The sequence below is a fragment of the Lactuca saligna genome, chromosome 2 (assembly GCF_052625555.1).
Source record: "Lactuca saligna cultivar CGN05327 chromosome 2, ASM5262555v1, whole genome shotgun sequence".
Classification (NCBI taxonomy): domain Eukaryota; kingdom Viridiplantae; phylum Streptophyta; class Magnoliopsida; order Asterales; family Asteraceae; genus Lactuca; species Lactuca saligna.
In genome coordinates, this window is record NC_136418.1 from 79334370 (window position 1) to 79346033 (window position 11664).

Sequence of the window (11664 nt, forward strand, 5' to 3'; positions counted from 1 at the left end):
TGTTGTGTGCTTTTATGCTGAGATATGTGTTTACTGGTTATATAATTAGACTGGTTAATCTATAGGACTAACTATGTTTGATGATTATTGGTTGATATTGTATGTGTAGACATGTTACGGTTTGATGGGTTGAGGCGGACTAGTTGGTGCTGAAGGCCAAGACACCCAGGGTGGCCCGGATAGACTGAAGGCCTGCGAGGCGATCCAGTCAGGCCAAAGGCTCTATGAGTGATGCAAATAGTATGTAGGCCTACAACACGGTCTAATCATCCTGAAGGATCTTGTATGCATGTTGTTGTTTGTATGGTTGTGTGTGGTACTTTGGGGGTACGCACTAAGCATTAGCTTACAGTTCCAGTTTATTGTTTCAAGTCCTCTGGGATCGGAGGAAATCAAAGGTCTGATCGTGCACATTCCTTTGGATTTTTTTTATTTTACTGGATTTTGGGATACTCTGATTTATGACTTATACTTTTGAAACAATGTTTTGTAAAGAATTATGGTGTTTGGGTTGTTTTTAAAAACTGAAAATTTACTCAGATTTTTGGCATGTAACACTAAAACTCAACCGATTTCTTTTTCATTAATTATCACACACATTTTTGTGTGCAGTTGATTTTTAAAACATAGAAAACTCATAACTTCTCCATACTTAATTTATATATCTGGAATCGTGTTGATGTGTACTTTCTGAATATATTAGTAGTTATATATAATACCACAACCTTTTGCATGCCTAGTTTTTAGTTTGCTGCTAATCTAACCACATTTTCGCAAATATGGTAAGACATAATAGTCCCTTTTCTTTATAATTAGACAAATATTACATTTTCAGCCTATTAAATTTGCCTATTTCCACTATTTCTATTAGCGAGCGGTGATGTATTTTCTTCGTTTGTCATATTCTCCCCCATTAAAAAGTATTTCGTCTCGAAATTTAACTCGTGGTTGATACATTTTCGACTAGATGAGGGTATTTTCTCTTCATTTTATCTTCGCATCCCATACTATGGTCTTCGCTTAGAGTTCCATCTGACCTTCATTATAGGAATGTGGTTTTGTTTAAGTCTCTTCATCTCTCGATCCAAGATTTCGACAGGTTCTTCGACGGAGTTAAGTTTGGTGTTGACTTGGATTTCATCGAGAGGAAAAATAAGTGTGTCATCGCACAAACACTTCTTGTGATTCATTACATGGAAGATTTCGTGCACGTTGCTGAGCTCTTGGGCAATTTTAGTTGGTAGGCTATCGGGTCAACTCTTGCAAGGATTTTCAAAGGTCATATGTATCTTGGTCTTTTTCCACTTTTTCCAAATCTCATGAATCCCTTCCAAGGAGATACTCTTAGCATCACTCGATCCATGACATGGAATTCAAGTGACTTGTGTATGACGTCAACAAAGCTCTTCTAGCAATCACAAGAGGCCTTCAATCTTTCTTTGATTTGAATGATCTTCTCGGTGGTCTCATGCATAATCTATGGACCTCTAAGCAAAGAATCATCTCCAAGCTCCTTTGTAAGTTGACTCTCGTCGACTTCTGCCTAGCATATTGGAGAACAACATGTTCGATTGTAGAGGGATTCGAACTATACAAACTTAATGCTAGTATGATAACTATTATTGTAAAGAACACTTAATCAATGGTAGATGAGTATCCCAAGCAGTTCCATAATCTATCGTATAGGATCGAAGCATGTCCTCAAGCATCCAGATCGTACTTTTGCTTTGGCCGTTAGTTTTGGGGGGTGGTAAATCGTGCTCATATCCAAGCGTGTACTGAGAGATTTCTATAGGGTTTGCCAACATCAAGAGGTAAACCTAATATCTCTATCTGATATGATGGATAAAGGCACTCCATGCAATTTGACTAACTCTCTAAGATATGTCTTGGTCATACTTAGACAATCTTGTTGGATAAGGTGTCTAAGTCCATAACTATTTCTAGTACATACTTGACCCGGTTTGGCATGGTCCATTTGGGTTGCATGACATCATGCATTTGGATAGACTAAAATGAGAGAAATAACACTTATGCTTTATTAACATATTATAGCTTCTAATATATTAATAATATTATTTAATTAGTATTGATCAAGAATTAACTTGGAATTCATTAAGTGATCAAAAGAAGACTAATTAAACATATGGGTTGATTGTGTAAATCACTCATACTTGTATAGTGGGCTTAATGCTCCATGGATTATCAAGTTGGGCTAAGGCTCATAAGATGCTCCATGGGAGTTACAAACCCATGGGTCATGGAAATGAAGATTCATGTCACATTAGACTTTACATGGTGTAACCCTAGATGTAACACACTATATAAAGGATATGAAGCTCACTAAAATTGGCCACCAGAACCAATATAGAGGGAAAGCCGATTTCTAAGTGTGACATTCTCTCTTAAAGTTTATTCCAAGTGCATTTGCTCTTTTGTGAAATATTTGAGGCATCACACTTGGGGTGCTAGGCTTTCAAGGTTTCCAAGGAATCAAATCAACTACAAGGTGTGTAATTCTAGCCATCTTTTATGTTAAAGTTCCCCATGTGAGCAAGATAGGATTATGAACCTTGGAAAAAGTATTTTGCAGGTATTCTTAGACAAATATAGATCCAAGGTTTTCTAGGGTTGGATGTACACCTAGGAGTGTTAGAATGCTCAAAACCCTTCAGTGGTATCACAGCCTAGGCTTGTTTGTTTGATACTTGATCCAAATAATGAAAAAAGTCGAATTCATGCTATTTGCACTGGGGACTCATCGAGTCCATGGGGGGTCTCAAATAGTCCAAGTGATTCTTCAACCAACTCAGCGAGTTGGTTATTGCATTCGACGAGTTGGGCATGTAGAGTGCAGATTTTCAATTTTTGCTGCTGGAAATGGACTAGAAACATTACCCTAAACTGTTTTGGTGTTTTAAAACTTGTTTTAGATGGTGTAATGGTTGTTCTAATCCATTTACAATGGCTAATATCAAAATTACATGATTATATGTGTTCATATGTTCTTGAAATTTGGATATAACTATGCATCTTCTTATGAGTTCTTGATAGATCATACGAATTACTTGTTTAATGTTTAATTCATGATCTTTATGTGTTTTAATGGATTCGATAACATTTCCTCAAGTTATGGATAACCAAAAGTCACTTTGTAATAAATCCATTAAAAGAACACATAAGTTACAAAAATGAAGAGCCTTCATTTTTTAATAACTCATAAGTTATGAATTGAAAGGTTTTGTAAAGTTACAAAATTTGCCCTCAAGTTTTGGAACATGTAAAGTCATTTAGTAAAATTTAGTTCCAATTCCTAGATTTTTAAAAAATTAAAATTCAACCCTTATACTTTATAATATTACAAGTTAATAATATATATATATATATATGTGTGTGTGTGTCTGTGTGTCTGTGTGTGTATGTATAAGATCAAGTCGTTTTACCATTAGTAGGCCTCACTCACGAAGCCGGTCTATAAGGCGGGTATAAGGTTGTTGCCTATAAAATGACAGCTTAATGGATGTCCATTCTCACCCACCGCTTCCTTGACTGGTGGAGGGTCGTTAGTCGAATGGGTAGGACAATGACTTAAAATTCTCAGTAAAAGTATAATGATTATTATAAAGTAACTAAATGTTTTATAAATTACCAATTTTAGTTAATTTAGGAAAATGTGAATAAGGTGCTAACCCATGAAATTACACTTTGCACTTTGATTAAGTCATTAGTGGAGTGTGTGTGGTTAACTGACACACTAACTTGGACTTAACAAGGTAGGAAAAGGGTGACTTAAGGTTTTTCATAGGTCGGTGGAGTGCGTATGGTTAAACGGCACATCAATTAAGTGAAAAACATTAAGGGTACCAAGTAATTTGCATGGTTACTTCACACCTTGTTTTGTGATCCTCGATATCCCAGTCACAAAACATGAAGGGCACACTCGAGATTGAAACATATCATTGAAAAGTTCAATGAATCTCGAAAGAATCTAGGAGTTTCTAAAACCAATTTAAAAAACCTAATAATTTATATTTTGTTTTCATGGTGGAAATTATTGAATCATTATTCACCTACCTTTCAAATATGTTATAGCTTAGATTACGACATCCCTCTTCTAAGTTATTGTTGGATAAGGTGTCTAAGTCCATAACTATTTCTGGTATGTACTTGACCCGACCCGGCATGGTCGATTTGGGTTGCATGGCACCATGCAATTGGATAGACTAAATGAGAGAAATAACACTTGGAGATTATTAATATATTATAAGTTCTAATATATTAATAATATTATTTGATTAGTTTGATCAAGAATTAATTTAGAATTAATTAAGTGATCAAAAGATAACTAATTAAATATATGGGTTGATTAAGTAAATCATCCATATCTTGTATAGTGGGCTAAAAGGCTCCATGGACCATCAAGTTGGGTTCCACCCATAGGATGATCCATGGATGCTCCATGGGAGTTACAAACCCATGGATCATGGAAATGAAGAGTCATGACACATTAGGGTTTAACCCTAGGTGTGTCAACACTATATAAGTAACATGATCTCCTCCCAAATCGGCTACACTAAGAAATAGAGGGCTTGGCCGATTTTGTGAAGTGAGTATACTCTCATAAGTTCTTCCAAGAGCATTTGGTGTTGTGTGAAGCATTTGAGGCATCACACTTGGGGTGCTAGGCTCACAAGGTTTCAAGGAACACAAACAACAACAAGGTAAGTTATTCTATCTATACTTTATGTTAAAATTGTTCCCCATGTATGCTAGATAGGAATATAACCTTGGAAATCAACTTTTCATGACAATTAGACAAACATAGATCCAAGGTTATTAGGGTTGCATGTACACTTAGGAAGTGTTAGAATGCTCAAAACCCATCAGTGGTATCAGAGACTAGGCTTGTTTGTTCTTATTTGTGCTTAAAAGTTGAAAACAGAATCGGAAATTTGCTGTCTGTGAATGGACTCGTCGAGTCTATAGGGGGGACTCGTCGAGTCCATGAGTATCTTCAACCAACTCGGCGAGTCATGTTCATGCACTCGGCGAGTAGGGTCGAATGAGTGCAGAATTTCGATTTAGTTGCTGGAAAATGAATTAGAAACATTACCCTAAACTGTTTTGGTAATTGTAAACTTGTTTTTTGATGGTGTAATGTCTTTGCTAATTCATTTACAACAACTAGTTATCAAAATTACAAAGTTTTATGTAATGCCCTCAAGTTTTGGAACAAGTAAAGTTAAGTTAAAACTTTAGTTCCAACCCCTAGAATTTTAAAAGTTAAAATTCAACCCTTATACTTATATTATGATGATTTAATAATTATATATATATGTATAAGAATAAAGTCGTCTTACCGCTAGTACGCCTCATTCACGAAGCCGGTCTGTAAGGTGGGTATAAGGTTGTTGCCTATAAAATGGTGACTTAATGGGTGAATATTCTCACCCACCGCTTGCTTGACTGGTGGAGGGTCGTTAGCCGAACGGGTAAGACAAGGACTTATAAATTCTCATTCAAAGTATGATGAATATAATAAAGTAACTAAATGTTTATTACATTCCCAATCTTAGTTACTTTAGGAAAAATGTGAATAAGGTGCTAATCCATGAAATTACACTTTACACTTTGTCTGAGTCGTTGGTGGAGCGTGTGTGGTTAACCGGCACACTAACTTGGACTTAACAAGGTAGGTAAAGGGTGACTTAAGGTTTATTATAGTATCGGTGGAGCGTGTGTGGTTTACTGGCACATCGATTGAGTGATAAACTTTAAGGGTACCAAGTGATTTGCATGGTTACTTCACACCTCGTTTTGTGATCCTCGGCATCCCAGTCACAAAACCTGGAGGGGACTCCCGAGATTGAAACATGCGTTTGAAAAGTTCATTGGATCTCAAAGAATCTAGGAATTTCTAAAACCAATAAAAAAAACTAAATATTTAATATTTCGGTTTTCGTGGTGGAAATTGGTGAATCGTCATTCACCTACCTTTCAAATATGGTATAGCTTAGATTACGGCATACCTCTTCTAAGTTATATTATATTGTGATTGGATCCTAGCCTTAATATTACATTTGGGTGTTTTATTAAGGACTTTCTCTTAAATCTAAACTAAACTTGTTCTTCTTTTTCAGATGTCTTCAAATAATGCTTCTGGCTCGAATCCTAATGGCTCCTTTACTCTTATGAGTTTGTGTGGGAAAGTCACCTTTGATGGATCCAACTTCAATAAGTGGATCAGAAACATCAGGATGATTACTCGCTACGTGGACAAAGAATATGTCCTTGACAAGGAGCTTAAGGAAATTGACGAGTCCACTGCAACTCCCCAGGAGATCGCTGACTTTCATACTCATGAAAGAGATGCAACCAAGGTGGCTTGCATCATGTTAGCCACCATGACAGCTGAACTCCAAAAGTCTTATGAAGACTTCTACCCTTATGAAATGCACCAAGATTTGATGGAAAGATACCATCAAAGTGCACGACAAGAGAGGTACGAAGTCATCTGCTCCATGATAACAACCATGATGAAGGACGGAGAGTCCGTCACGAGCCACATGCAGAAAATGCAAAGGTATGTGGATCGTTTGTTGAAGCTTAATGTGAACTTCCCTGAGGAGCTTGCAATAGATATTATTTTGCACTCCTTACCATCGTGCTATGATCAATTCCGCATGACATATCACATGAACAAGGAAGAAGTCACCCTCAGCAAACTTCAGGGACTTCTCAAGACCGCAGAAACAGGTCTTAAGGGGAAGTCAGTTGCTATCACCCCTACTCCAGACTCAACTCCGGTCTTGGCAATCGGGCAAAGTCGAGGGAGGAAGAGAAAGAGATCTTCAAAGGGTACCAAGGCTCGGACCCTTGATGGCTCTTCTTCAAGTGGAACCAAGAAAGGTTTCATTACTCCTTCTTCTGACCCAAAAGAGGTTGAATGCTTCTATTGCCATGAAAAAGCTCATTGGAAGCGGAACTGCCCAAAGTACCAGCAAGATGTGAAGGATGGGAAAGTCAAACCCAACCATGCAGGTATTTACACTGTCATTTCTAATAACTCACCCCATTTGAAATCTTGGGTCCTTGATACAGGTTGCGGTATTCATATTTGTTGTGACTTGCAGGGACTAGGAAGAAGTGAGAATGTGGAGCAAGGAAGAATAAACTTAATCATGGGGAATAGGAAAGTTACACATGTCACCAAGATTGGAGTTTATACTTTATCGCTAAGTAGTGGGTTAAATTTGGATTTGAATAAATGTTGTTATTCACCAGAAATGGCAAGAAATATTATTTCCTTTCATGCATTGTACAAACAAGGTTTCACCTTTTCGTTTGATAATGAAGTTGGTTCGATTAATGCTTTCTTTAATAATGTTCTTTATTTTAAAGCATTACCTTGTGATGGTGTGTATGAAGCTGTATCTATTGTAGATAACATAGGAAATAATGTTTTGTGTATTGATTCTACTAATAATAATAACTTGGATAAAGCATCATTATGGCATTGTCGTCTTGGACATATAAGCAAGAAACGCATAGGCCAACTCCAAAAGGATGGAGTCTTGGAGTCGTTTGACCTAAAGTCAAATGACAGTTGCGTATCATGCTTACTTGGAAAAATGACAAAGTCACCCTTCACAGGCTCGTGTGAAAGGGGTGAAGGTTTGTTGGACCTTATACACACGGATGTGTGTGGACCATTCAAACATACCACAAGAGATGCTAATCGTTATTATTTGACTTTTACCGATGATTACAGTAGATATGGATATGTCTACTTAATCATGCAAAAGTCAGAGACATTCGAGAAGTTTAAGGAATTTAAACAGGAAGTCGAGAATCAATTGGGCAGGAACATTAAGATGCTTCGATCCGATCGAGGTGGTAAGTATCTTAGTTCAGAATTCCTCGACTATCTAAAGGAATGTGGGATTGTCTCACAAGTGACACCTCCCAGGACACCGCAGTTGAATGGTGTGGCTGAGAGGCGTAATCGAACCTTGTTGGACATGGTTCGTTCCATGATGAGTCGAGCTTCGCTACCAATCTCATTCTGGGGGTATGCGTTAGAGATTGCCGCCCATATCCTTAATCTAGTCCGTACAAAGAAAGTTGCCAAAACTCCTCACGAGATATGGACTGGTAAAGTACCTAAACTAGACCACATCAAGATTTGGGGCTGCGAGGCTTTCGTGAGACGCGAGACTCATGATAAGCTCGAACCCCGAAGCGAGAGGTGTATTTTCATCGGCTACCCACAACAATCCTTTGGTTACCTCTTCTACAGACCTAGTGATAATGTGGTCTTTGTAGCAAGAAGAGGAGTCTTTCGAGAAAGAGAGTTTATAAGCCAAGGAGACAGTGGGAGGCAAGTTGATCTTGAAGAAATTCAAGAGTCAAGTGGTGAAGGAACTTCAAACTCTAGCCCTCAACTTGAGGAGGAAACTCCTGTTGAGCCAATTGACGAATCTGTACCTCTGAGGCGTTCCACGAGAGTTAGGAGTGCACCTGAGCATTACTATGGATTCCATATTACTGCAGAAGGTGAGACACTTATTAGTGATGAGACACTAGTAAGTCAAGATGACCCTAACAGCTACGAGGAAGCCATGGCGGGCCCCAAGTCTGCCAAATGGAAAGAGGCTATGGATAGCGAGATACAATCCATGTATGACAATCAAGTTTGGAACTTGGTTGAGAATGTACCAGGTCGAAAGACTGTAGGGTGCAAATGGGTCTTCAAGAAGAAGACCGACATGGATGGTAAAGTACACACTTATAAGGCTAGACTGGTTGCAAAGGGCTTCTCTCAAATTCCTGGAGTGGACTATGATGAGACCTTTTCTCCGGTAGCCAAGATTAAGTCTATTCGGGTTCTGTTAGCCATAGCCGCATTTCATGACTATGAAATTTGGCAAATGGATGTCAAAACCGCTTTCCTTAATGGAAAGTTGGCTGAAGATGTTTACATGAGTCAGCCATAGGGTTTTGTCAGTAACGAGTACCCTAATAGAGTGTGTAAGCTTGAAAAATCTATTTATGGATTAAAGCAAGCACCTCGCAGATGGAATCTTTGCTTTGATGAAAAGGTCAAGGAATTTGGCTTTTCTAGGAGTGAAGATGAATCTTGTGTATATGTCAAGGCTAGTTGGAGTATAGTTAGCTTTTTGGTATTGTATGTGGATGACATACTACTCATAGGAAACGACATTCCAACCCTGCAGGAAGTAAAGTCCTGGCTTGGAAAGTGTTTCGCTATGAAGGACCTTGGTGAAGCTGCCTATATCTTGGGGATAAGGATCTTGAGAGATCGGAGTAAAAGACTAATTGGACTTAGTCAAAGTACCTACTTGGAGAAGATTCTGAAGAGATTCAGAATGCAAGACTCCAAGAAAAGAGAGTTGCCCATCCAGAGTAACGCCAAACTGAGTAAGACACAAAGCCCTAGCACTGAGGCTGAGATAGCAGAAATGAGTCGAATACCTTATGCTTCGGCTGTAGGTTCGATCATGTATGCTATGACATGTACTCGACCTGATGTAGCCTTTGCCTTAAGCATGGTTAGCAGGTTTCAGGGGAACCCTGGCAAGGCACGCTGGACTGCGGTAAAGACTATTCTCAAGTACCTACGAAGGACTAAGGACTGGGTCCTTACCCTCGGTGGAAGTGATGACTTGAGAATTGTAGGGTATAGTGATGCTAGCTTCCAGACTGATAGGGATAATTTCCGCTCTCAGTCAGGCTGGGTCTTTACCCTAAATGGAGGAGCAATTTCTTGGAAGAGTTCCAAGCAAGAGACAGTGGCATATTCTACTTGTGAATCAGAGTATATTGCAGCTAGCGAAGCGGCAAAGGAGACGTTATGGCTGAGAAACTTCATTGGAGACCTTGGAGTTGTACCAGCTATTAAAGAGCCGATGGAAATTTTCTGTGATAGTGAAATTGATGTTGCCTTAGCCAAGGAACCAAGGGATCACGGGAGATCCAGACACATCGACAAAAAATACCATTTCATCAGACATCGGATCGAAGAAGGACTCCTCGTGGAAAAGAGGGTATCATCAGATAAGAATCCGGCAGATCCCCTCACGAAGGGACTGACTCGGGTTAAGCATCTCCAGCATGCTCGGAGCATAGGGCTGAAGGATGATATTAGATTTAGTAGTTAGATAATCTCGAAATTTGTAAAGTGTAATTGACATTTGATGATGAATAAAAGTGTTTTATTTATGAGTAAAGTGTTGCTATCTCTTGTCGATCGTTTACTATATTTCTTTTGCATGTTTTGACTTCCAGAATAATTTTGTTTGGTATAACATATTATTCAAACCTCCACAGTCGGTCATATGTCGGAAGTAGGTGTGAATCAAGATTGTCATGTTTGGTTGTAGAGGTCTGGGACAAGGCTACAACAATCATGAGTGCTCATAAGTTCTGAGCATTGGACTCAACCCACGCTCACTGGAATCACTTCATGAAATTCTATCTCGAGTGATCGTGAGACGGTAATATCATATAAGTCTTTAAACCTAGAGATATGATTTGTTACTTACAAGTTGGTTATGCATTGATTGTACGAAAAACGCATTGGTAACTTGATGTTATAAAATCGTGCTCTTGTGTGTAATCCAATGAGTAGTAGAACAAACATATGAGTCGAAGTTTATCTGTTCCTTCTTGGATTAGAAGCTGATATCTGGGCCCCTCGATGATTTTGTTTTGACCTATGTACCGGGCCCGGTCAGAACTAAGTTGATGTGTTCAATTAAGTTCTTTGTCAAACAAATCGGAAATCGAGAAACAAATGTTGGACAATAAGTAAGACATTGTTCCATGTATTTGTCCGACTGATATCTAGAACAGAGGATTATATGATCACTTATCTTAAATGGCGTACCATCATCTTCTCAAGTTTCGAGAAACCTTGTAAAGAGCTACGATTGCCGATCGGTTCCTGAAGTCATACTTGCAGTAATAGTTATTAGACTTATCCAAGTGGGAGACTGTTGGATAAGGTGTCTAAGTCCATAACTATTTCTGGTATGTACTTGACCCGACCCGGCATGGTCCATTTGGGTTGCATAGCACCATGCAATTGGATAGACTAAATGAGAGAAATAACACTTGGAGATTATTAATATATTATAAGTTCTAATATATTAATAATATTATTTGATTAGTTTGATCAAGAATTAATTTAGAATTAATTAAGTGATCAAAAGATAACTAATTAAATATATGGGTTGATTAAGTAAATCATCCATATCTTGTATAGTGGGCTAAAAGGCTCCATGGACCATCAAGTTGGGTTCCACCCATAGGATGATCCATGGATGCTCCATGGGAGTTACAAACCCATGGATCATGGAAATGAAGAGTCATGACACATTAGGGTTTAACCCTAGGTGTGTCAACACTATATAAGTAACATGATCTCCTCCCAAATCGGCTACACTAAGAAATAGAGGGCTTGGCCGATTTTGTGAAGTGAGTATACTCTCATAAGTTCTTCCAAGAGCATTTGGTGTTGTGTGAAGCATTTGAGGCATCACACTTGGGGTGCTAGGCTCACAAGGTTTCAAGGAACACAAACAACAACAAGGTAAGTTATTCTATCTATACTTTATGTTAAAATTGTTCCCCATGTATGCT